The sequence below is a fragment of the Myotis daubentonii genome, chromosome 16 (assembly GCF_963259705.1).
Source record: "Myotis daubentonii chromosome 16, mMyoDau2.1, whole genome shotgun sequence".
Taxonomy (NCBI): Eukaryota; Metazoa; Chordata; class Mammalia; order Chiroptera; family Vespertilionidae; genus Myotis; species Myotis daubentonii.
This window is the reverse complement of record NC_081855.1, coordinates 11,421,814-11,448,233: the sequence shown is the minus strand read 5'-3', so window position 1 is coordinate 11,448,233 and position 26,420 is coordinate 11,421,814. Positions and strand designations below refer to the sequence as shown.

At 39.6% G+C, this 26,420-nt stretch overlaps 1 pseudogene; it reads left to right on the top strand.

The window, feature by feature from the left end:
* Positions 1-2,660: 2,660 nt before the first annotated feature.
* LOC132219260 (small ubiquitin-related modifier 2-like) lies at positions 2,661-2,961 on the top strand (annotated as a pseudogene).
* The last annotated feature ends 23,459 nt before the right edge of the window (positions 2,962-26,420 follow it).

The following is a 26,420-nucleotide window of genomic DNA, read 5'->3' as shown; positions in this document are numbered from 1 at the left end:
GGCCAGTGGTCGGCAAACACATTAGTCAACAGAGCCAAATATCAACAGTACAATGATTGAAATTTCTTTTGAGAGCCAAATTTTTTAAACTTAAACTATATAGGTAGATACATTGTTATTTACTTAATTAAGGTACTCCTAAGGTGGCCTTTGCTAAAAATGTCCTCAATCTGAGGGGTAGACCTCAGCAAACATATCCCCACTTCTTCTAACGCCACTTCTTCAAAATAGACTTGCCCAGGCCGAAAACAGACTTCTGCGCGTGGGCCATGAAGCTCCAATCGCACTGTACGTGCGTGCCCGTACATGGTATTTTGTGGAAGAGCCACACTCAAGGGGCCAAAGAGCCGCATGTGGCTTGCGAGCCATGGTTTGCCAACCACTGGATTAGACCATTAGACTAATGATACATAATGGCAGGTTATTTGAGTGGTATAATTAATAAGGTTATTTTGCTCAACATATTTGTATATCAAAATTTTCACCCAAGAAGATAGAATTATTGCAAAAAAATCCATTAAATGTTTATACAAATAATTAATATACTAAGCAACAAAGAAAACCTCAAAAATTTAAAATATAGAAATTACAAAGATCTATGAATGCAGTGTCAAGCAGTAGAAAGAATTAATCTGAAATATATGAATGACAGAAATAAATTTAAAGAGATGTTGAAAACTGAGTTGATCACTAACAGTGAAAGAATTTAGAAAGGCTTCCAGATAATCAACAACTAAAAAGGTGTTGGGCCCAGATGGTTTGGGGTGAGTCTTTAAGCATTCAAGAAAGAGAATTTCCATGCCATTTAAACAGTCCTAGCTCAGGAAAAGAAAGAAAGCTTGCCAATTCAGTTCATAAGGATAGCTTCATCTCAGTGCATAGTCTGACAGAGAATATAAAAAGGAATAGAGCCTTTATAATATTCATATTGTTACAAAATCCCAAATAAAATATAAGAAATAAGTATAAGTACTCTGTTACAAATATAATGCATCATGCCAAGTAAAATCACCACAAGAGTGAGATGCTTCAATATAATGTAAGTCATGAAACCATAAAAATATTTGAAGAAAACATAGGCAGCAAAATACCAGACATCTCATGTAGTAAAATGTTCACTGATGCAATGCCTAAGGCAAAAAACAAAGGAAAAAAAATAAACAAATGGGACACATCAAAATGACAAGCTCCTGCATAGTAAAAGAAACCAGCATCTAAATGAAAAGGGAGCCCACTGTATGGGAGATCATATTTGCCAATGATACATCTGATAAAGGGTTAATATCCAAAATATATAAAGTACTCATACAACTGAACAAAAGGAAGACAAACAATCCAATTAAAAATGGGCAGAAGATCTAAGTAGCCACTTCTCCAAAATGGACATACAAATGGCCAAGAGGCATATGAAAAAATGCTCAACGTCACTAATAATCAGAGAGATGCAAATTGAAATGGCAATGAAATATCACCTTACACCTGCCAGAATGGCTACAATAAAAAAATCAACAAAAAAAAGTGCTGCCAAGGATGTGAAGAAAAGGGAGCCCTGGTGCACTGCTGGTGGGACTGCAGACGGATACAGCCACTATGGAAACAGTGTGGAGTTTCCTCAAAAATTAAAAAAATAGAACTGCCATTTGACCCAGTGATCCCACTTCTAGGAATATATCCTAAGAAGACTGATACACCAATCAGAAAGAATATATGCAACCCTGTGTTCATAGAAATGCTATTTATTCAAGGTAAAGTCTGGAAATGGCCCAAATGTCTATCAGGAAATGAATGGATAAAAAACAACAACTGTGGTACATTTCCACCATAGAATATTATGCAACTGTAAATAAAAAAAGAAAGAAAGAAAGAAAAGAAAAGAATTCTTACCCTTTGAGACAGCATGGAGGGATCTGGAGAAGTGAAATAAATCAATCAGAGAAAGACAAGTATCACAGGATCTCATTTATAAATAGAATCTAATGAACAAAATAAACTAACAAAATAGATCCAGTGACATGGAATAATTCAACAGACTGTGGAATCTCAGAGGGAATGGGGTGAGAGAAGAGATCAACTAAAGAACATATATGCATATATGAATAACCCATGGACACAGACAATAATGGGGTAGAGGCCTGGGGAGGGGATGGGAGTGGGGAGGAAGGGGGTTAATGGGGGAAAAAGGGAGGGTATCTGTAAAACTTTCAACAATAAAGATAAATTTTAAAAATATATTATAAAATATATTTACTTTGCTCATTATATCATTAGGTCAAAAGGGAAACACTCAAAATCTTGTGACATGTTAAAAATGGATTTGTTACACCCAAACTTTGTTGTTGTTATATTTTTATGCCTTGGTGGCAGCCAGCCATACGCGTTGCAGTCTCTTCCCCAGGGCCTGGCAGGGCTGACCCTGAGGCCTGAGTCCTGGCAGCAATGGGCGGGGCTTGGTGTTGGGTGTGGTTATGTAAGTGTTACTTCCTGAGGCGGCAGCCAATGGAAAGCCAGGGAGGTTCGTGCTGGCACACGTGGTGGGGAAGGGGCTCAGGAGGAGCAGGCACCCTCTCCCTCCGCCACCGCCTCCTTCTCTTGCTTGTGTGCTCCTTTGGTGTGAACCTGGCACAGCTGTGAAGCGGCAGCTGAGAAGACCAGCGCTAGCCATGGCCAACGAAAAGCCCAAGAAAGGAGTCAAGAATGAGATCAACGATCATACTAATTTGAAGGTGAGACAGGATGGTTCTGGGATGCAGTTTAAGATGAAGGGGCATGCACCACTTAGTAAACGAATGAAAGGACAGGGTTTGTCAATGAGACAGATCAGATTCTGATTTGACAGACAAACCTGCACACTTGGACATGGACTATGAAGATACAATTTGTGTGTTCCAGCAGAGGGAAGATGCCTGCTACTTTCCTTCCTCCAACAAGAAGACACTCTCAATTAGAAGACTGCGGTTTTGATCCACTACAACCTGACTACTATGGCATAGTTTTCTCTGTTCTTTCATTTTCCCCTTCCCCATTCCTTCATTGTACATCAAGGAACTGATGTATGTACACAACCAGTTGCATTTTCTAAACAAAATGGCCAATGGTTTGGATTTTTTTAAAATTTATTTACTGACTTTTTAGGTAGAGAGAGAAAAGAGATAAATTTGTTATTCCACCTACTTATGCATTCACTGGTTGCTTCTTGTATGTTCCCTTACTAAGGATCAAACCCACAACCTTGGCATAGCAGAAGGATGTTTTAACCAACTGAACCACCTGGCGAGGGAGGACAATGGTATGTTTTGATGGATGTCAAATAGAGATGGAATGGGGAAAATACTGATGCTGTGACAATACTCCCTTTCTCCGATAGTGGAAGCTCATTCAGCTCCTTCCTTTAATTCCAGTAAATTATTTTGCTCTCAGTGTTTAATAACAAAAAAAAGAACAACATAAAAAACAATTGCATACCTTGTTTGATTAGAGAATTTTATTTATTTTTGATTTATTTATTTTGTTAACCCTGAGGATATGTTTATTGATTTTTAGATACAGGAAGGGAGAGAGAAAGAAAGAAAGAGAGAGGGAAACATCAATCAGTTGTCTCTGTATGTACTCCAATCAGGGATTAAACCTGCAACTCAGGTATGTGACCTGACCAGAAATCTAACCTGCAACCTTTTGGTGTATGGGATGACATATTAGTTATATTTCCACTAATATCTACATGTATAAAAGCCTAAGCGACCGTTGTGACCGAACAACCAGAACGACCTGAACAATTGGTCGAACAGTTGCTATGATGCACACTGACCACCAGGAGGCAGCTGCTCAACACAGGAGCTGCCCCCTAGTGGTCAGTGCGCTCCCATAGCCAACCTCCCATGGTCCATCCCCCTGGCCAGCTGGCCCCCTGATATGCCTCAATTGCCAGCCAGGCAGAGAGGGACCCCACCCATCCACGAATTTGTGCACCAGGCCTCTAGTTAGAAATAAGAATTGAGTAACAATATTATCACTGCTATTTATCATCTTACTATTGTTGTTAGAATTCATTTCAATACACTGACATGAGATTTTTAAAGGGGGAACAAATATTTTAAAGGAGAAATCAAAATTAACTATTATGTGTAGATTATGCCATCTACCTGGACATTCCAAGAGAATCCAATGAAAGTTTGTGGCTGCTTTCAAAGTAAATGTACGTCAGTGTTTCTATCCAAACCAGCAAATCCAATTAAAACCACGATGGCCCATCAGCCCCTGAAGCCCACAGTGGTTTCTGAATAACATCCCACTAGAAGGAACAGAGCTTCCTGGAAAGTGGCTGATTCCTGGTCTGAAGGCAATGCACATGATGGGACATCTGTGGTGCCAGAAAGTGGGGAAGATAACAAAATTACTGGGGTCATTTTGGAAGGCAGCTATACTAACCACTATACCACCAACGCCTTACTGGGGTCATTTAGAAAGTATTCAAGAACCAACTTGAAGAGGCTCCCACTGGCCAAAGATTGGAAAATTAGAGCATAAAAAAATTATAATGGATTGAAGAATATCAAATATATTTAAGCTTATGAGCTCATAATAATATTAAAGAAATTTATCACATTTGGAATATTCTGTGAGTACTCCCCATTATTTAAAAGATGTGTAATGATCAAGCATTTACCTTGCCTTTTCTATATGATTTGTAGCACTGAGTAACTAAGTAATGGAGAAGCTGTGATCTATTAAGAAACATTCCAGCAAATGAATAAAGAAAAAAATGACACAATTCAAGAATCACATTTTGCAGGCATTAATAATTTAATTTAAATTCAGGTTAAATTCACCTCTCTCAATCTAACTGTTCATTTATACAAAATGCAAGGCTCATGTTAAATGACTCTGTGGGAAATTCTACAGGACAAATAACTTGGCCCCTTCAATACAAATTTGCAAGAGGAAAGATGTCACAAAAGAATCTTTGATTCTGAGTTAACAATTCAACCAAATGGGATGTTACTTTATTTCAACCAAAAGGCGAACAAATTTACATTAACTACTAGTATATACCCAGGTCCATTGTTAGTATAAAACAATTGGAAAAATCCGAACACTATAAGATACTTAAGATTATAATGATATATTGCTCATTTTCTAGGGTGATAGTGGTATTTTAATTATGCTTTTAAAGGCCCTTTTATTTAGAGCTAGGTATTGAAATATTTATGAATAATGTTTAATTATTTACTTCAAATAACGCAGGGTGAGGGAGAAGAGAAGAGGATGTAGATGAAACAAGGTTGGCACGTGCTTTATAGTTTCGATGCCAGGTGATAGCTGCATGCAAGTCACAGTAGTGCTCTGTTTACTTTTCTATATTTTTGAAATTTCCCATAATAAAAAGTTTAAAAAGTTTAGAATTATCTTCATTCTTCAGACCTTCTTTTCTGGAATGATAATATAACGTAACTGTATTTACTCTCTTCTTGCCCATGAACAGTAATTTTATTAAAGCATGCTTTATTTATTTTTGTAGCCAAGCATCTTTTTTGAACATAAAAGCTCTTATAGCACAGAGACTAACAAATAATTTTATCAGCTCTGCCTAATACTAATTGTTAATAATAGTGTTTATATTTATAATTACACTCTGAACTTCCTAGTTAATGAACTTAGGAATGACTTTTTTTTTTGGGGGGGGGGGGAGACTGTCTTGATCATAAATAAAGAATCCTCTGTGTTTGCAACATCTATTACTTTGTCTATGTATATTGGAATAAATAGATGAATAAATAATAATATAAGTCCAATAGTAAATAAATAATTTTATTTAAAATCAGGCCCAAGACTTTAACAGACACCACATCAAAAAAGATACATAGATGGCAAATAAGCATATAAAAAATTGCTTCACATTAATTGTCAATAGAGAAATGCAAATTGAAACAATAATGAAATATTACTACACACCTACTAGAATGGCCAAACTCCAGAAAATAACAGCAAATACTGAGAAGGATGTGGAACAGTAGGAACTTTTATTAGTTTCTGGTGAGAATTCAAAATGGATATAGCCACTTTGGAAGACAGTTTGGAGTTTTTTTAAAAAAACTAAACATATACATCATATGATTCAGCAATCATACTCTTTGGTATTTACCAAAGAGTTGCAAACTTATGTCCACACAAAAACCTGCATATGAATATTTATAGCAGTTTAATTCATAATTACTAAAATTTTAGAGTAACAAAGATTTTCTTCAGTAAGTGAGTGGGTAAGTAAACTATGGTATATTCAGACAATAAAACATTATTCACTGCTAGAAAGAAATGAGCTATCAAACCATGAAAAGACATGGCACAAACCTGAATGCATATTACCAAGTAAAAGAAGTTGCTTTTAAAAGGCTATATACTGTATGATTCCAACTATATTACATTATAGAAAAGGCAAACTATGGAGACAATAAAAAGACCACCAGATGTAGGAGGAGGGGGAGGAGAGGGAGAGGATAATAAGCAGAGCATGGAGGATTTTTAGGGCAGGGAACGTACTCTGAGGGATGTTATATTGACGGGTATATGTCACTGTACACTTGTCCACACTTACATAATAAATAACACCAAGAGTGAACCCCAGAGTAAACTATGGACTTCAGGCGATTATGGTGTGGCAATGGAGGTCCATCCTTGGTTAAAATGTACCATTCTGGTAAACAATGTTGATAATGAGGGAGACTTTGCATGTTGGAGGGATAGGAAGTATGTGAGGAATCTGTATCTTCCTATGCATTTTTTTGTAGACCATAAACTTCCCTGAAAAAAAAGTCTTAAAAATAATAGGTAAAAGTGACATTGTAGTGAATTCAAATGCTACAAATTCAAGTAAAAATTCATGAATCATAAGAATACTTAAAAAATAGAAAGATAGAGGGTAGAACCAAGATGGCGGCATAGGTTAACGCCGGAGTTTGCTGCTTTGAACAACTACTTCAAAAGTGAAACCAAAAAACGGAAGGGACATCACCCAGAACCACAGGAACGCTGGCTGAGTGGAAGTCCTACAACTAGGAGGAAAGAGAAACGCATACGGACACTCAGAGGAGGCGCAGTGCTGAAGTCAAATTCTGAGGTGCGGAGTGCGCGGAGCGGGCTGGCGGCGGAGGGCGCGGTTGTTGTTTTCAATCGGGAGGGAGTCGCAGACTCTGAGCACCAGATCCGGGGGAGTCTTTAGGGACCCAGACTCAAACGGGAGAAGCGGGACTGTCTGGCTTCGGTCAGAACGAGTGCAGCTTTCTCTCTGAGCTTTGCAGGGGGTGCTGGGACTCAGGCAGAGCCCCTGGGGACAGGACTGAGAGCGGCCATAACTGCTCTCTCCGGCCCACCCTGTTGATCCTGTGCGACCCGCCCCGCCCAAGCCCAGCGCAGAACCATTTGCCGGATAGCCTCAGGCAAAGGCTAGATTAGCACCTCCCTAGAGGACAGAAGTTCTCTCACTGCTGACACAGCTGATTCTCATAGCCACTTGGCCTGGAGGTCAAACCCTCCCTGGAATTAGCTACAACAATCAAGATTTATCTATAAGACTTCGAACAAAGGCCACTAGGGGGTGCACCAAGGAAGCATAACAAAATGCGGAGACAAAGAAACAGGACAAAATTGTCAATGGAAGAAATAGAGTTCAGAACCACACTTTTAAGGTCTCTCAAGAACTGTTTAGAAGCTGCCGATAAACTTAATGAGATCTACACGAAAACTAATAAGACCCTCGATCTTATATTGGGGAACCAACTAGAAATTAAGCACACACAGACTGAAATAACGAATATTATACAGACGCCCGACAGCAGACCAGAGGAGCGCAAGAATCAAGTCAATGATTTGAAATGCGAGGAAGCAAAAAACATCCAACCGGAAAAGCAAAATGAAAAAAGAATCCAAAAATGCGAGGATAGTGTAAGGAGCCTCTGGGACAGCTTCAAGCGTACCAACATCAGAATTATAGGGGTGCCAGAAGATGAGAGAGAGCAAGATATTGAAAACCTATTTGAAGAAATAATGACAGAAAACTTCCCCCACCTGGTGAAAGAAATGGACTTACAGGTCCAAGAAGCGCGGAGAACCCCAAACAAAAGGAATCCAAAGAGGACCACACCAAGACACATCATAATTAAAATGCCAAGAGCAAAAGATAAAGAGAGAATCTTAAAAACAGCAAGAGAAAGTAACTCAGTTACCTACAAGGGAATACCCATACGACTGTCAGCTGATTTCTCAACAGAAACTTTGCAGGCCAGAAGGGAGTGGCAAGAAATATTCAAAGTGATGAATACCAAGAACCTACAACCAAGATTACTTTATCCAGCAAAGCTATCATTCAGAATTGAAGGTCAGATAAAGAGCTTCACAGATAAGGAAAAGCTAAAGGAGTTCATCACCACCAAACCAGGATTATATGAAATGCTGAAAGGTATCCTTTAAGAAGAGGAAGAGGAAGAAAAAGGTAAAGATACAAATTATGAACAACAAATATGCATCTATCAACAAGTGAATCTAAGAATCAAGTGAATAAATAATCTGATGAACAGAATGAACTGTTGATTATAATAGAATCAGGGACATAGAAAGGGAATGGACTGACTATTCTTGGGGGGGAAAGGGGTGTGGGAGATGCGGGAAGAGACTGGACAAAAATCGTGCACCTATGGATGAGGACAGTGGGTGGGGAGTGAGGGCGGAGGGTAGGGCGGGAACTGGGAGGAGGGGAGTTATGGGGGGGAAAAAAAAAGGAACAAATGTAATAATCTGAACAATAAAGATTTAATTTAAAAAAAAATAGAAAGATAAAAAAGTCATTGCTAACTGAATGAAACAGCAATAATAGCAACTCCTGTCTTTGATGACTGTTTCCTAGTGAGAAGGAAGGAAGCATTATCCCACCTTGACAATAGAAATACATTCCAGGATAACCCAATAACCCTGCTGATGAGTGAATACGGAAGGTCTGCTAACAAAGAAGGAAGACTGACAGCATTAAAACAAATAATTTTGTAAACATGAATGAAATTATTGATTCAGAAAATGATTATGAATCACTTTTAAGACAATTGTGTGAGTTGGATTTCTGGATAGTGCACAACCCAACAAGAGTTATGAGGGGAAAATGTAATTATTTAATAAGTGGATCTGATGTCTGTCACTCAGCCTATTAGTTGATCCAGCATCTTTTCCCATCTTAGTATCACAAAAGGTGGGACAGTCAGATAATGTATCTTCTGATAGGATTCAGCATGAAGTCCACATCGCTTACATGAATTATCATTTTAGAGGTCAACATATTTGACTTGAATGTATCAAGCTTTTCATTTAGCTCTAGGTTAGTAGATGTGCAGTTGTTCCCCAGTCCCTGTGGGGATTACTTTCAGGACCACCTGTGAATACCAACATCTGTAGATGGTCAAGGCCCTTATACAAAATGGAGCATTTGCATATAATCTACTCACACCTCGAATATACTTTAAATCATCTCTGGATTACATATAATACCTAAGACAATACAAATTCTATTTAAGTCACCATTTCAGGGAAACATGACCAGAAAAAGAGTCAGTACAGATGCAACCAGCAACTGTCGTAGGCCTAACTTCATAGTTCATGTCAGCAATGAGGCGACATTTTAAAATATGTGTATTTTCAATCCGTGGTTGGTTGATTCCAGGATGCAGAACCCACATTAAGGGCTGACTGTACAGGGGATGGAACAAGCCAAACTATACAATGAGTAAGCAACCAAATACAGAGGAGACATTCTGGAGAATGACTGGCCTGATCTCTTAAACAAAGCCTGTGCTTTTTGTTCGTTTTTATCCTCACACAAGGACATGTTCATTCATTTTGAGAGAGAGAGGGAAAGAGGGAGAGAGAAATGGAGAGAGAGAAACACCAATGTAAGAGAGAAATATTGGTTGGTTTCCTCCCACACTATCCCTGACTGGAATCGAACCCATAATCTAGGTATGTGCCCTGACCAGAAATTGAACCCGTGACCTTTTGGTGAATAGAATGATCCTTCAACATCACACAGGCCAGGGCAGCCAGCGCTGCTTGAAAGAGACTTAAGGAACATAACAAGCAAATGCTACAAATTCAAGTAGAATCTGGATTGAATACAACTTTTTTTTCTTTCTTTATTGATTAAGGTATTACATATGTGTCCTTATCTCCCCCTTTGCTCCCCTCCCGCCCCCGCTCAGGCCCTCACCCACCCTGGTGTTGGTAAACATCTAAAAATACTTTTGAGAACCAGTAGGGGAATTTGAATAAGGCCTAGCCATTAGGTAAGATAAAAGTTTTTGAAATGAAAAATGAACAATATTAGCAAGAAGGTTATAATGTACTATGAATAATATAAAGTCATTCTGGCATAAACGTTATAAAAGGATCTGAAAAGAAAGAAATCTACTGCAATGTTAAAAGGGACATTCTGTGAGTAGTGGGATATAATGATTTCATATTCTTTTATTCTCTGCATTTTATAATTTTCCAAAATGTATGTATTTGCTTTTACAATAATAAAAGGTGACTTAAAAAAATAAAATATATCTAAAGAACTCCACTTATAAGAATAGCAAAAGAAAATAGACTAATTTGAATATATTATCTTATAATATTTAAAAAATTAATATGTAAATGCTATGCTTTTTTTTTTACTCCCAATTTGAGTTAGGTAATTTTTTAATTTACATTTTATTACCATGGTACTAAAAGCAACAGCCATAAAAGAAAATTGACAATTAAATGAAATTACGTAACTTTTGCAGTTTAGAAATAATTGAATGGCAAATGTTGAACAAGGGCAAAATTTTACCACACAAATAACAACTTAATAGCCTTTACATATAAAATTAATTCTTATAAGTCAGTGAGAGAAAATAAAGCTCCTGCCAGGAAAGCTCAGACCCTAGCAGACATGTCTACGAATGGCAAAGGAGGAGGCAGCACAGGGCTAAGCTCCTGGTGCAAAGCGAACAGCTCCCAGGCAAAGATGGGCATCATTCATGGCCCAAGTTCAAATGGAGCTCCAAGTTCAAATGTTCCAAAAGCGGGCATATACCTTGTATGAATCAGGATACAGAATGTGGACAAAGCAGGGGGAAGTGGTGAGGGCTGGAGAAACTAGGTCACAAAGTCTTATCCAAGACTTACCAGCTGAATCATTGCTACATTTAAAGTGGCACTGCTCTAATTTGTCCCTTGGGCCAGCCACTAGTTTGTGACTTATGTGTTGATACTGAAAAGTAAAATGATCCAAGAAGCTCTGTAAAATATACTTCAGGCAAAGAAGCACATATTCTATGGATGCGTAATCAAGGGGAAACTAAAGAAAACGAAGTGCACATTTTTTTTTAATGTGCAAATGATACAAGGAAGTATACACATTTACCCTCAAGATTTCAACTGAGTAAAGGAGGCTTTAGGTAGAGAGAGCTATCAGCTAGAAGGGAGTTAGGGGAGTATGACCGAGGAAAAGAGAAGTTGAGAGAGCATATCACTGGTTATAGAATTGACTGTGAAAGAAGCCACACAATAGAATGATGGCTCCAGGTAGGAGCAAAACTGGGGGAAGACTTTCCCAAGATAATGGTTATTGTTTGTGGGACCTGTTGGCCTGGCTCTAAGTAGGCCTCCTGAGCACACCTTTTTATTTATAAAAACAGCCCTGTACTGGGTTGCAAAGTGTATTCCAAAAATGCATGTCCACCCAGAACCTCAGAATGTGACCTGATTTGGAGATATGGCCTTTGCAGATGTAATTAGTTCACTGGTTTCGGGTGGGCCTTCACCCAGTGACTGCTGTCTTGATAAGAAGGCCATGAAAGACACAGCCAGTCATGCTCACAGGGAGAGCGCTAGGGAGGCAGGAACGGGAGTGATGCAGCTCTAAGTAAGGAAGGCCAAGGATTGCCAGCAGCCGCCAGAATCTAAAAGGAATCAAGGAATGATTCTTTTCTAGAGTCGTAAGAGGGAACCCTGCAGACACCTTGTTTGTAGACTTGTAACCTACCTGTGAGAGAATAAATTTCCATTGTTTTAAGCTCCAAGTTTGTGATTATTTGTTATAGCAGCCCTAGGAAATTAAGGCAAGCCTGGCACTTGATAGCACAGAGACTGAACCAGGCTGGAAATGAATAGTCAGATCCTTTCAGTGAGATTGGCAACAAGCTTTTCTATGGAGCTAGACAAGTAGATGCTAAGTTCCACACACAAAGCAATCATGCAACAATAGCCAGGGAAACAATGCATGAATAAGACAAAATGTGAGGGGCAATCAGCCCTACCAGACAATAAAAGATACTATAAATTCTTTCATTAAAACTGTTTGGCACTGGTACATGAATAGATAGACAAGGAGTGGACTAGAGTAGAAAGTCCAAAACTAGACTCACATTCGTATGAAAATGTGTGGTTACCTTTTGTTCTACAAATGTACTCAGTTCAAATCATTTCTCCAATAGGACTCGGAGGTAAGGCTACAAGGAATATTGATTTTCAAATGAATTGGGAGAACACCTGGCATCTGTAAGTAGCTAATGTGATATATAAAGCATCCAGGAAAAGGTGGCATTCTTTTTGCACAAGATCCAGGGCCCCTGGAGAGGGCCATTCACTGAGAACCGTAGATGCCCTGGTGGTAAAAATGCATGAGCATGTTGACACACCCAAAGTAAAGAGAGTCAGGTCTGAAACAGGAGGTGTATGGAGCCCAGAGACCATCAGCCAAAGTGTAGAACAGTCTTGAAGCTCAGATGAAGACTCAGTTAAGGCAAGAAGCACATTTTCTTACATGGTCCCCATAACATGAGGCATGATGGGCAAATGGAAAACGGACACTCAGTGAGCTTTGCTCCTGGATTGTCCTGAGACTCCCTGGTGGAGCTGAGGGGCCATGTACACTGGATGCGCCCTGTTCCCAGGGAGACCCAAGGCCTGAACACTGGGGAGAAGTCACCCGGTTTGTCATGGTTCAGAAGTGCTTCCCAGGACGGTCCGGTGAGTCCCCTCCCTACTCCCCTCCCCAGTTTGTTTCTCTGTCATAGGCTGGGCCCACACAGTGCTGAGGGGAAAGACAGAGTTTAAACCAGATGGTGACGAACTCTGTGCTTCTTTAAGGCCCAGATGCCACCTCAGCTGTGTGGCTCTTGGAAGTGAAGGAAGAATGTGTCTCATTCTCAGTTTTTCTAAAAGAAAAACATTGCTTTCTGCAAGGCGAGAGGAAGCAGTGGCTGACATGGTCTTAACACTTAACAGAGCTATTCAGACGTGGGAAGTGACTGACACCTCCTTGGACCAGTTAGTGAGAACCAGTTAGGGAACACGCCCATGACTCAGATACCGAGCCCTGTGCTGAGGAGTCAGAATAAGAACTTCCAGCTCATGCTGTGCTTTGTTTTCACGTTTTTCCATTTTGTCAATGTTCTCAAGTGGTGACTTGAGTTGCAGTTGGTGATAAATAGCACAATTCAATGAATCCAAATCTCAAATGAGGCCAAATATAACAAATTTTTCCAATTGTTCAAGAATATATGCTTATAAATGATTTCATCTATGTGGACTCAATTGACTTTTTAGTACGGTGAAATAAATGCTCTAATAAAAGTTTAAGTTATGTTCAGTCTTTGCCTAATTCATTAAATAGATGTAACATTGGGTCTTTCATTCTCGAGTAATCCTAAGAGTGGCCACTTAAAGAGACACCTGAGCAGCGTAATGGGCCCTTTCAGGCTCCAGCGGAACATGTCCCATCTCCCACTTCTCCATTCTCTCCCTCTATTTACTGGATCAATAAAGCTTCCAGAGCTCTTCTCCTTGTTCAGGCAAAAACAGCAAATTCTTCACTCTCACACCCTCACTTCACTTAGGAATTCACTTTAATCATAATTATATTAAAGCTCCTGGTTCTATTCAACAACTGATGTTAGAAGGATTCTCAGCAAATAGTTTCCCAAAGCCTGTAATTTGCGTAGTAATGCAATCAGCTCTTCGCTGGGATTTACAACAATGACTACTTTTTAGCCCAGCATCATGCCTAAAAAGCATTTTAATGGGCTCAAAATGACCATAAGTGCTAGTTGCAAATGCCTGAAAATTGTGGATAATGATATTCTGTGCAGGAAATCATTCTCTTAAACTAATCCCACACACTGTTCATCTGCCCAGGTTTTGCATGACTTTGCTCAGAACTGTATAATGTCTTTTTGGGTTATAAGCCAGTGACATTGGTGAAATTCTTCGGTCTTCCTGGAAGACATTTGACACCATCTCCTCAGCTAAGGCCACCAGAGAGAGGAATTCATTTTCTGAATAATTGAGAGCAAAGGAGCCATATCATCATCTTCACCTTCTACTCAAATTTGGCGGGAAAGAGCAAAACCGTGTCCATACCTACTACCAACTTGGAGTTTCCATTCAGATAAGTCAGATGACCAGTTTAACTTTGCCAAATTGCATCAATCAGTTATTCTCGGTCACTATGACTGAGTGCATAGGCCACGCAGGTGCTGTGAGATTTACATGAGGCCCCTGATCCAAACAAGACACTCATAGATGAAGCCAAACAGTTAGGTGATTCAGAAAATTCAGTAAAAAAAAAAAATCACTTGGCATCTGTACTCCTGCCAACCACAAACAGCAAGTGTCTTGGCCCAGGTCAGTGCTGACCACTGTCACTCTCAGACCAGGAGTGAACTGTGAGGCAGGCTTGACCTCTACTGCAGCCAATTAATTCAAGCGAGGTTCATTTGTTGTCTACGCCAAAATACCATTTCATTGGAAAAATTAAACAAGGGAAATCCATGTGTTTGGTGAGGAGTGAGCAAGAATAGTAGAGTATTCAGCCAAAACTAGTTGGGTTGAGAGTTGAACTAAATCCTAAATTCTCCTAAATGTATGAAGCAAATGCATAGTCCTCATTCACGTACACGTACTCATGACTTAATTCCACAATTATTTAGAGCCTCTTTAAGACAGAGATTAAAGTCTACACCTATCTGTAGCCACAAGAAGCAACTAGTTAATTAACTGATTAGGTGCATGCGGTTTTCTAATTTTTAGTAATTGTAGAGGATAAAGGAATCCCTTTGTAAGCTCTGTGGCTTGTAACTTAAGGTAACCCTTTGGCTCCTTTCACTTTATTTTCAGATTTTGGCTCAATGCTCTGCCCAGAGTGGATTGTTGGGCAAGTCTATGGGCGCTGCCATGGTGGTGAGTGGCAAATCTGCCTCCAGGAATTCAGCCAAGTACCCATTCTGAAGGGCAGGATAATCATGGCAGCCACTCTTCCGCGTTGGTAGGCTAAGTTAACCTAGACCCGTGGTCGGCAAACAGCGGCTCACCAGCCACATGCGGCTCTTTGGCCCCTTGAGTGTGGCCACGAAGTTTCAATCTCACTGCACGTGCATGCCCGCACGTGGTATTTTGTGGAAGAGCCACACTCAAGGGGCCACAGTTTGCCGACCACTGACCTAGGCAGTCAGTTGTATCACCCTCCCTTTTTTCCTAGGCTATAGAAACCACTTTCTTTATAAGTGGACGCCACACCAGCCACTTCGCTGCTGAAACACGAGGAGCCAGTGGGCACTTGATGACAACACCCTTTCTCTGCCGCTGTGGCCACTGCCACTGTCCCCTGGTGGTTGCCCCATCAACCTGGGCCCAGTGTGTACAATGACACGGAGCAGAGTCCCTGATCAACTTGCAATGGGCATGATGCCCAAAAGAGAATAACCTTTTTTGTGGGGAGGATAAGTCTGAGATTAGAGGTCATTTGTTTATTTCTATGGCATGCCATTTACCCTGGCTGAGACAGTCGCGGATTCAGCGCCGTCAGGAGGATCAGCTGGAACAGGTGTGGTGCACTGCAAGGTGTCATTCAGACCTGGCTCTGTTTCTTCTGCATTCTACACACCTGCTCTCTCTGTGAATTGTCACATCCGGGGCCTATAAGAACAGGACCCACACACGGGTTCCACTGGCACCTCAGGTGAGAAGTGGAGAGAGAATCCTTCTATTGTCCAAGCAGCAAGGTCAACATATTGACCCCTGAGGAGTTGGAAAAGGATATTTCTAGAGTACAATGTTTTAGATCAAGCAAACCATTAGAAAGCTGCTGATTACACTTTGGAGTGAGTGCTCTCTATGCCAAGCTGGCTCCTGCCCCAGGAAACCCAGGGCTGCCTCTCCTCTGAGCATTCACAGTTACTGCTTCAAATGGGAGCCCGAAAGACTGTAGGCTGTTGTACATGTATGGACAACAAAATGTAACTTGTGACACAATTATAATGATGTGAAATTATTTCCATAAATCAACTCAAACTGGGGAGATAAGAATAAAAAATTAGATTGTGAATGGCCCATTTCTTAATTTTAAAATCCCCTTCTTATTGCTGAAATTTTTTTAACCATAGAAATAGGAAATCTATCAAACATGGAAACAGCACAGGGTTCAGTGAATTGGCCAGTGTTCGTTGGTAAAATGACTAAAGTGTCTTGACCTGAGTTGTCCAGTCTGTCTCTGTCACTTCAGATCTCCCGGCTTCCCAAGCCCCCATGGGATGCTGGTACTGTGGGAGGTCGCTTCCCTGAAACTCATTCACTAAAGATCTGAGGATGGGGGCGGATCTGCTAATCTCTCCCAGCCTGGAGTTAGTTGGAAACAGGCGGTGTTCGCCACACCAGACTCTGGTCCACACACATCTCTTCCAACAGCTCTGCCATGTGTCTGTCAGAATGTGCATTTAGAGTAATGAATTGGTGCCATTAATATGTTGGTCATGTTTCATGGTTGTAAAGCATCCTACAAGGGGAAAGTCGTTGCTGAGGACAGACATGTTTTATAGCTGCTGCTGATTTATAGGCGGGAAAGCCACTCTTCAGTTGCCCTTGAGGATAGCAAAGAGCAAGAGAGCCAGGAGTGAAATCACCCAGATCTTTCTTGAACTAAACTGATGTGGGGAATGAAAATGCAAAGACAGCGGGCACCTCTTCCCTTCTCACGAGTCGTCAGTTCATCAACTAGCTTCTAAGGTCTCAGTTCCTTTGGTATTTGCCAAGTGTGGAGTTCTCAGTTGGACACAGAGCAAAACAAACAAGCAATAAGGACCAATATAGGAAATAGAAGAGGAGACTGCAACAAAAATATCCCATTGGTAAATAATGTCGAAATAAATGATCAAAAAAAAATCCCTTTTATTGAAGTTTTATTGAGTCTTGTAGTAAAAATTGGATTATTTCCACCTAGAGCTGAATTGATATTGATACTTGTCAAGATAGCCAAGGAAATTAACATCAAAGTGTACAAGACTTAAAATAAATCAATATTTTGAGAGTTATATGGACCTTAGAGAATACTCTGACTGTGACTAAGCCCTAGTTTCACTTAGGTTCTATTTTCATGAAATGCTTGTGTCTGGGCACTGGGACTAATACACATCTACTGAGATACATTGGGAAGCACAATGGACCACCTTTCTCAGGATTCCGATAAACTGGATTCTGACTCTGGTGGTATTTTCAAACTTCTTGCATAGGCCACCTCCTTCCAGACAAAATAAATGGTTTCCTAAAGGTAGAGTATTTGAAACAGAATTGGGAAGATGATAGAGTTGTTTATAAACATTTGGACTGTGAAAAATTTTATTATGTAAGGTTTTATTTTCCTAAAAGTTTTACATATGCAGTTTAGAAAAATTTGGTCTAGGAAAACATGTTCTAAATCATTATTTCTTACTATTTGGGGCATAGTTTCAAATATTCTTTGTCAGCATGTGTCAGTGGACTGCAGTTGAGGAAGCCCTAAGAGAAATAGTATTTAAAGGATGATACAGTCTAAAATATTAAAAACAATATATACAGAAAAATAGTAATATGAGCATATCCTATATAATAAAAGGCTAATATGCAAATTGACTGAACGGCAGAATAACCAGTATGCGCACTGACCACCAGGTGGCAGACGCTCAATGCTGGAGCTGACCCCTGGTGGTCAGTGTGCTCCCACTGGGGGAGCACTGCTCAGCCAGAAGCCCTCAGCTGGGCTCATGACTGGTAAGTGGAGCGGAGGTGGCAGGAGCCTCTCCCACCTTCACAGCAGCGCTAAGGATATCTGACTGACGGCTTAGGCCTGCTCCAAGTAGGCCTAAGCCGTCAGTGAGACATCCCCCTAGGGCTCCTGGACTGTGATAGGGCACAGGCCAGGCTGAGGGACCCCTCCCCACCCCCCCAAGTTCAAACACTTTGTGCACGGGACCTTAGTGAGTATAATAACAAAATGGATACTTGTTAATATGTTATCATAAATAAATGCAGAAGGGATGATAGAATTATAAAAAGCCACTATGCAGCACCTAATAAAAATGGACCTAAGATAGCAGTCCCAATAGTTGCTACAACCGTTAAGTGAAAAGTTGACGAAAACTTAATGGATGGATCAGACTGGCAATCAATTTTAACATCACAAAAACAAGACAACGAGGCCTAACGTGCATCAGCTGAGAGACACCAGGATGCTCTGAGAAGCACAGGGATGCTCTGAGGGGCACTGGGATGCTCTGAAGGGCACGAGAATGCTCTGAGAGGGACTGGGATGCTCTGAGGGGTATGGGATGCTCTGAGAGGCACGGGGATGCTCTGAGAGGCACAGAGATGCTCTGAGGGGCACTGTGCCACCATCTACAAACAAGAACTGAATCTAATAGAAATTCTAGGTCAAACCACCCATTTACAAGAAATAAGGAAATATAGGGGCCATCAGCCAAATGTAGAACATGCATAATTCTACCATACAAGTGACCTCGTTTTTGTCATCAAAACAAAAGGGATAAGGAAAAAAAGGGGGTGGGAAGCATGAGAGGGAACGTGAAGAGAAAACTGTTGTCAAGTAAAAGGGGCTTCAGAAACACAGCAGACAATTATTTAGAGCTTTTTTTGTATTCTGATCTGAACAAACTCTAAAAAGACATGTTTGAGGCAATTTGGGGGAAAAATAAACATGTACAGAGCATTAAATGGTATTAAGGAATTATTATTAATTTTGTTCAGTGTGATAATTGCTACTGTAGATAATTTTTAAACTCCTTATCTGTTAGAAACACATTATAAGAAAAATAATGTAGTGATAAGAATTAGTTTTAAATTCTCCAGCAAAAAAGTAAAAAAAATAATGGGAAAAGGAGGAATAAATGAGATAAAAACAGCAAAGTTTTTAAAAGATTAAAATTGGGTGATGGATAAGTGGAGTTCATTATACAATTTCTCTAATTTTGTATATGCTTGAAAATGGCTATAATTAGTATTCATTATAAATATTTAAATTTGTAATAAGCTAAATTTTCACTATAATTGAAGCATACATTTTAATAATAAAAACAAAGCCTTTCTTACCCTAATGTCATAAAGGTATTCTTGTATATTGTTGTCATATTGATTTACATTTTCATATTTAGAGTTTTATTATAACTTGAGTAAATATTTGTGCATATTGTGAGGCAGGGATATTTGCCTACAAAACATTTATTAAAAACTTCATTTTTCTATTTAATTTTAACATCTCCTTGATCATATCACAAAGTCTCATGAAGGTTTAGGTCTATTACATGCTCTCATTGGCTCCATTGATCTGTTTGCTCTTCCTGCACTGGCGTTATAGTAAGTCTCAATATTTGGTAAGTCAGGTTCTCCATGTCTTTTCTTTTTCTACAACTGTATCATCTCTTCTTGGTCCATTACATTAAACATGTCAAACTCAAAGGCTAATATGGGTTAAAAAAAACAAGGTGACGCAAATCAACTTATTTTTTTTGTTCTCCAAAAGCAAAATATTTCCTGTTGCACACACCAAACAAGTCAGTCCAAGACTAATGATGTGGCAGTCAGCTGCTAAAATATTCACTGTCAGTATTAGTGGAGAGAAATGGTGCACCCGCACATAAGGATGTAAGGTAAATGAATAAAACGTGATTATCATAATCAGTAGTTAGTGAATGTAGTAGTTCTTTATTAATAACTAGAGTCCCAGTGCATGAAATTCATGCATGGGTGTGGTCCCTCAGCCCAGCCTGCACCCTCTCACAATCCAGGACCCCTTGGGGGATGTCTGACTGCTGGTTTAGGCCCAATCCCATGGGATCAGGTCTAAATCAGCAGTTAGACATGCCTCTCACAATCTGTGACTGTTGGCTTCTAACTGCTGGTCTGCCTGCCTGTCTGATTGCCCCTAAATATTCTACCTACCTGCCTGCCTTATTGACTCTAATCCCTCTGCCTGCCTGCCTGATGGCCCCTAATTTCTCTGCCTGCCTGCCTGATCACCCCTAACCATTCTCCTGCCTGCCTGATCTGCCTCTGCTTCGGCCCCCACTGCTGCGGCTTCATCCGGAGGGATGTCCGGAATGATGTCTAGAAGGTTGTTCAGCTGTCTGGTATAATTAGCATATTACACTTTTATTATTATAGATTCTGTATAACAGAATATTGTAAAAATTAAGTTACAAAATTTTTATTAAAATGTTTCTTACATTTTGTTATATTGGCTGGGCCGCAAAAATATTCATTGTAGTCTGCATGCAGCCCGTGGGCCATGAGTTTGACATGCTGGTATTACACTTTCACAATATTCATTGTATAAACTGGCATAGTACAATGCATACAACCGCCCTCTGCATCACAGATCAAGACTGCAGACTGCCATAATTGCCCCTGAATCTGAGCATGCAGAACCCAAGGAAATGGAGGGCAACTATATTTAGCTCTTCTTTTCTTTGTATAAGTATTTCTGTAGGATACATTTCTGAGAGTGAAATTGCTTGATTAAAGAATTTACCCACTTCAAATTTAAATAAATATTGCTAAATTGTCTTTCTCAGATATTGTACCAGTTTATATTCTTATCATTTCTGTATGAAATTGCCCTAAATAGTTCATTCTAAATGCAAGTTACTACTATGGCAAATGCTGCGAGTGGCAACATTCATTAGCTCCTTTTACCTAAGTAACATTAACTTTCTAATAGAAATTTGTATTCTAGTAGGGTCTTTAGTCAGTTAGAAGAAAGACAAATTCTTGGTGTCCTGGTGCAAATTATTCCCTTGTGACAAAGTTCTGCCAGTCAGATGTAAGTTGGAGTTTGTATGACCACATCCGGGAAGTCCCCTTCATGAAGAGCTGGCTTGTGCTGTTGGCTTTCTTTTCTTCTTCCTTCCTCTACCTCCTTACCTGGAACTGAGAAACAATGGCTGGAGTTCTCCCCCCAATCTTAAACTTTGAGTATGAAGGGTGGTGATCCCTAAGCTGGAAAGAGACAAGTTCCCTAACGATTTTATTGAGCCATGTAAATAACATGCCTTCAATTGTCTGGCTTCATGACTTTGCTTACCTGAGATATAAATGTCCACCTTGCTAAAGCCAAGCCTAAGGTAATCTTTCTGATGCAGAAATTAGCATCTGAAAGTGTTAAATTGTAAGAGCAATACCTAAAATAAGGCATTAGCTTAGTAGAGGAAGTGATGGAATAGACAGGGACTCAGTTATAGGAGCTGGAAAGTGTGTAACCTGTGTAAAGTAGTAGTGGTGTATTTTGTCCAACAGTTGCATGTTCAAGGTTGGAAGGCAGACCACAAGCTGACTGAAGTATATTGTTAGGGCCAAGTGTCTGAAAATTTTAGAATAGGGGTTTGGTTGGCTGTTCTTATCACTTTCAGTTAAGTTTTACAGAAGAGAGAGGAGCTAGGGTGGACCTACCCTGCCTGCCAACACAGAGGAAAGGGAATACAGCTCTGTAAGTGTGGAGCCCTTGTCCTGTCGCCTACTGTGTTCTATAACTTGGGGCCTTATAAGAGAGAAAGCCTACTGCTTCTGAAGCCCAAACAGAAGCAATGACACAGGATGGCAGTGAAACTACAGTTTTAGCAGAACGCAAGACTGCTGCTCTGCCATTCGAAGACTGTGGGCCTGATGGCAAAGAGGGAAGTAAGCTAGCTCTTCTCCCATAAGCCCATTTCAGATGCTTCAAAGCAGCATCTCATAGCTGCATCCTGATGGGCAGAGCACATAGGCCAGATGAAAGCATCTGGCTCAAACACTCGGCTATGATTACTTACACCTAAAATGGACAAAAAGCAAATATTCCAAAATCCTACTGCATTGTTAAGATTCTGGTATTGTTAAAGGATCCTGAATCAGGCCTGCAAAAGCCCAAGACTATTAATACCCTAACAATCTCTGAGCCCCTGAACTTGCATTAGCAAAAAGCGGCCTGGAGAGCTAGACAGCACTTAAGGGGATCACGTTCTCTGATACATTGGTGCTCACCAGATGAGCCCTCTGATGACCAAGTACAGGAACCATCCAGGGGACAGGGAGTGGATGATACCAGACAAGGACCCTCCTCCCAGAGCCCAGTACCAGGAGAGTTCTTTAACTAAGGAATGCTCCCCACTTCTGTATCAGGGAAGCACATAGTTTATGCCCAGCAGGGTTGAGTTTTCTATGAACCAGGAATGGCTGTCTTCACCATTCTCCCAGTTACAGAGTAGACCATTTTATTGCCATTACCCTGTTCCTTCTCTATCATGGTGTGCTGAGAGCTAACTTATATTTAAATATACAAGTTGCCAGACTACATGCAGCAGCCCCAGAAATGAACGTAGAGGACCATGGATTCTGGACTGGGAACTAGGAGGTAGCAAAGAGTTGAAACTGCATTTACTTCCTTGGAAAGGAGTGTGAATGTGTTGTGTGCATAATGTATCTTCCCATTATTATTATTTCAGTAGCCAAAATTTCATATATATATATATATATATATATATATATATATATATATATATATATATATACACACACATTAGATAGTTGAAAAAATAATTTATTGAACTTTGAAAATAGATCAGAAAAATTACCATTCTAATCAATGCAAAAATCAAAAGATCATAACCTGGTTACCAAGTGGTAACCTTTTTTTTTTTACTTTTTTTGTTGTTGACATTATTATAGACCAATCCATAACCTTTTTTTATAAATATATATTTTTTTAATTTTGTCTTATTGCTTAAGGTATTTCGACCATAGCAAAAAACTCAGTTTTTATTCTCCCTTTCTTCCTTAGTAAGAATATTTCACATTTTTGGCTGAGCCTTCAGTTCCCAGTTTTTCTTGCATTTAAATATGAAAATATGTTTAAATTCTGGTCAATGATATGTGAGTGAGGCTACTTCTAAGAAATGTCTTTAAGAGATTACTGATGTGTGATATTTGCTTCTTTTCTTTTTTATCTCTTCTTCCATCTTGATACCTAGAACTTAGATATGGCGGTTGGAGTTCAGGCCTTTATTTTTTATCATGAAAACAAGTTTTCATCACAGGAATTATGAACTGATGAGTTGGAAAGAACATGGGTTAACTCTTGACTCTGTGGAACTCCCTCAGTACTGCAGGGCTGCCTAACCATTTACGTAAGAGATAAAGAGATAAAGAGACTTCTGATTTGTTCAGTCATCTTTGTCACTTACTGCCAACCTAATCCTAGTTTACACCCTCCCCAAGTAACCCTGCATAACGCAGGAGGTGAGTGGTGGGGAAAGGGAAAGAGTAGAGAGCGGGGATAGGGAAGCTGGAGTTGTGCTAAGGAGTAATTTAATTTGTACCTGACTCCCCATATTTCCTTAATTAAATCCAGAAACCCCAAAGCAGAAACATACAAACCACATTCTCCTCGATGCAGCAAAGTCTGCTGAACTACACTCAGGGAGTGCTCTGGGGCATCTGAGGCCAACTACTTCATGGCTGCTCTCCCTGGAGAAGCGAGTAATGCAGTGACATGGCGAGTTAGGACATCTGACTCCAGATCCACGTCCCTTCAGCCCATGGGGCCTTTGAGCTGGCTGGAAGTCATTCTCTCCAGATGGTGCCTCTTATTTCAAAGGCACATTTTGAAGCCTCAGCAACTGATCAAAAAGACGATTGAATATTGTTCTCTGTGTGGACAACTGCAGTGGATATAAAGCTGCAGGAAGTGGCTCTGTTGACTTCTGAAGCTGTTCTTATAATTTTTTTTCTGGGGTTGTTTCTCTCTTTTCTTTAATTGTTACCTACTTCCTTTCTTTCTTTCTTCTTCCTTACCCCCATTCTTTTGCTTCCCCAAACACACCCAAATAGTTCTTTCCCAAACTTGAAGCTCTGGCTTTGGTTTGTCAATTGTGCGCTGACATTCTCTTGGGAGTAAACGATTCAGAACTCACTGACCACTGCTTGGGCCAGTGTGGCTCCCCTGACCACGGGCCAGAGAAAAGTATTAAAAATGAATGCTTTTTTGTTAAATATTTAAGGAGAAGGAAAACAAAAGCATGGAAACAGCTAGAATGTGGTTGCCCAGGACTGGTCTCTAAATAACCTAGATTGTTATCTAGTTTAACACGAAACTACACCCCAGCTGTCTTGATGAGTTCAACCAGAGAAGAGGGTTAGGTAGGTTTTTGTACAACTAATTCAGTATTATTGAACCGTTTCAACAATGATTCTGAATAGAGTGTTATTCCTACCCTCATTCTCCAACTTCATTATTTTCTGACTTTGATAGAAAAGGTAGTGAGGATGGAATTCATTTGAAAATTACAGATTTTCCCATCATCTTCACTTCCAATGGCTGAATTATTATGACAACTTGCCAGCTACAGCATATGCTAGCATCACCTCTCTTGTCAATTCTCCTCAGTTCTGCTGAAGTGACCTGAATAAATGTGTTCTTTATAAAATTTTATATATGTATGCATACATTTTTTCGGGTAATTCTCTTACTTAGAATCCATCTACTGCTTCCTGTCATCTACAAGCACCATTTAAGGCCTACACCACGCCTGTTTTCTCAGACACAACTCCACCCACATGCCTACCAAGGAAATCTACAATGTACTAGTACTCACATTGAATTTCTTGTCTCTCCTAAAATATACCACACAATTTCATGGCCCCTTTCTGTAAAACACTGAGAAAGATGAACTGATGTGCCTGAAGTCATACAGCCTGGAAGATATAGGGTTGGGATTAAAATACAGGCAATGGCAACAGATCACATGCATCTTTCCATTGGGCTACCCACTGGGTTAACCAATTAAATATGGATGTGTAGATTGTTTCTAATTTTTTGATGTTATGAACATTGGTGGTTATTCAATCATTTAATGCCGCCACGATTGTTGCCTTACAATCGATGTCTATGCATGGGATTACCAAATCTAAAAGTGCTATACATGTTGCTACAATCTTTGTTGTGGACAATTTTGTAATACACATATTTTAATCTTTTTACTCTCACTATAGAAAATAGAATATCATAATTTAGATTTGTAATTCTTTAGATACTAAATCAATTAAATTTTTTATCCCTATGTGATATTTTGTCCATTTTGTTTTCGAGTATTAGTGTTGTGTTTTACTCATAGACTAGAAAACTCTTTATATATTAAGAATATATATCCTTTGTCTATAGTAAATGTAACAAGTATATTTGTGACAGCAATATGATTTGCCTTTTAATATTGTTAAGGTTGTTGTTGTTTTTTAATCTCACCATTTCTGAAAATAAGAACTGTCCAGATTGAGTGACAATCAATAGACCGGCTGTTTCTACTGATTTATATATTTCACGGTTCTGCTGTGGAAGACAGGTTGACAAATGTAGCTCCACATTCAATTTCCTGGACTTAGCGGACTCTACTGGAGCAGTTCCTCTTTACCAAGGAAATACCATTTACCACATTGCCTGGTTCTCTAATATCAAGGCTATCTATGAAGTAAATTACATCACCCAGCATGCCCTTCTGTGAGGTTCTTTTTATCTCTGGCCCTACTAAACTCTTCTTCAGTGAATTATTATCTCTTTATATTCAAAGATATTTGAGTACTTACTATGTGTTCCACATTGGTCAATAAGCAAAATGGACAATTTTTTTTCTCTCATAGAATTATTTCTGATGGGTCTTATTATTATTTCATAATAAATAATAAATATAATAAATAAATACATGTTATAAAATATTAAAAAGTGGGAAGTAGTTTTAAAAGAAAAAAGTAGAGTAAGGGGCTAGGGAATAAGTTATGTAGGTATGAGTTAAAATATTAATAGGGTTGAATATTTAAATAGAAAAAAATTTGAAGGAGAAGAGTTAGTTACATAAATATCTAAGGGAAAGACGTTCCAGGCAGGAGGAAAAGCTAGTGCCATCTCCCCAAGGTGGGAATATACGTGGTATGTTCAAGGAATAGCAAGGAGGTGGGTGTGCTAGATATTGAACAAGAGGGAGAATCGTATGGGCTGAAATCAGAAAAAGTAGCAGGTGGTTTTCTGACATTTAGGTCCTTGTGTGTCATGGTAATGGGTGTGCTTAGTGCCT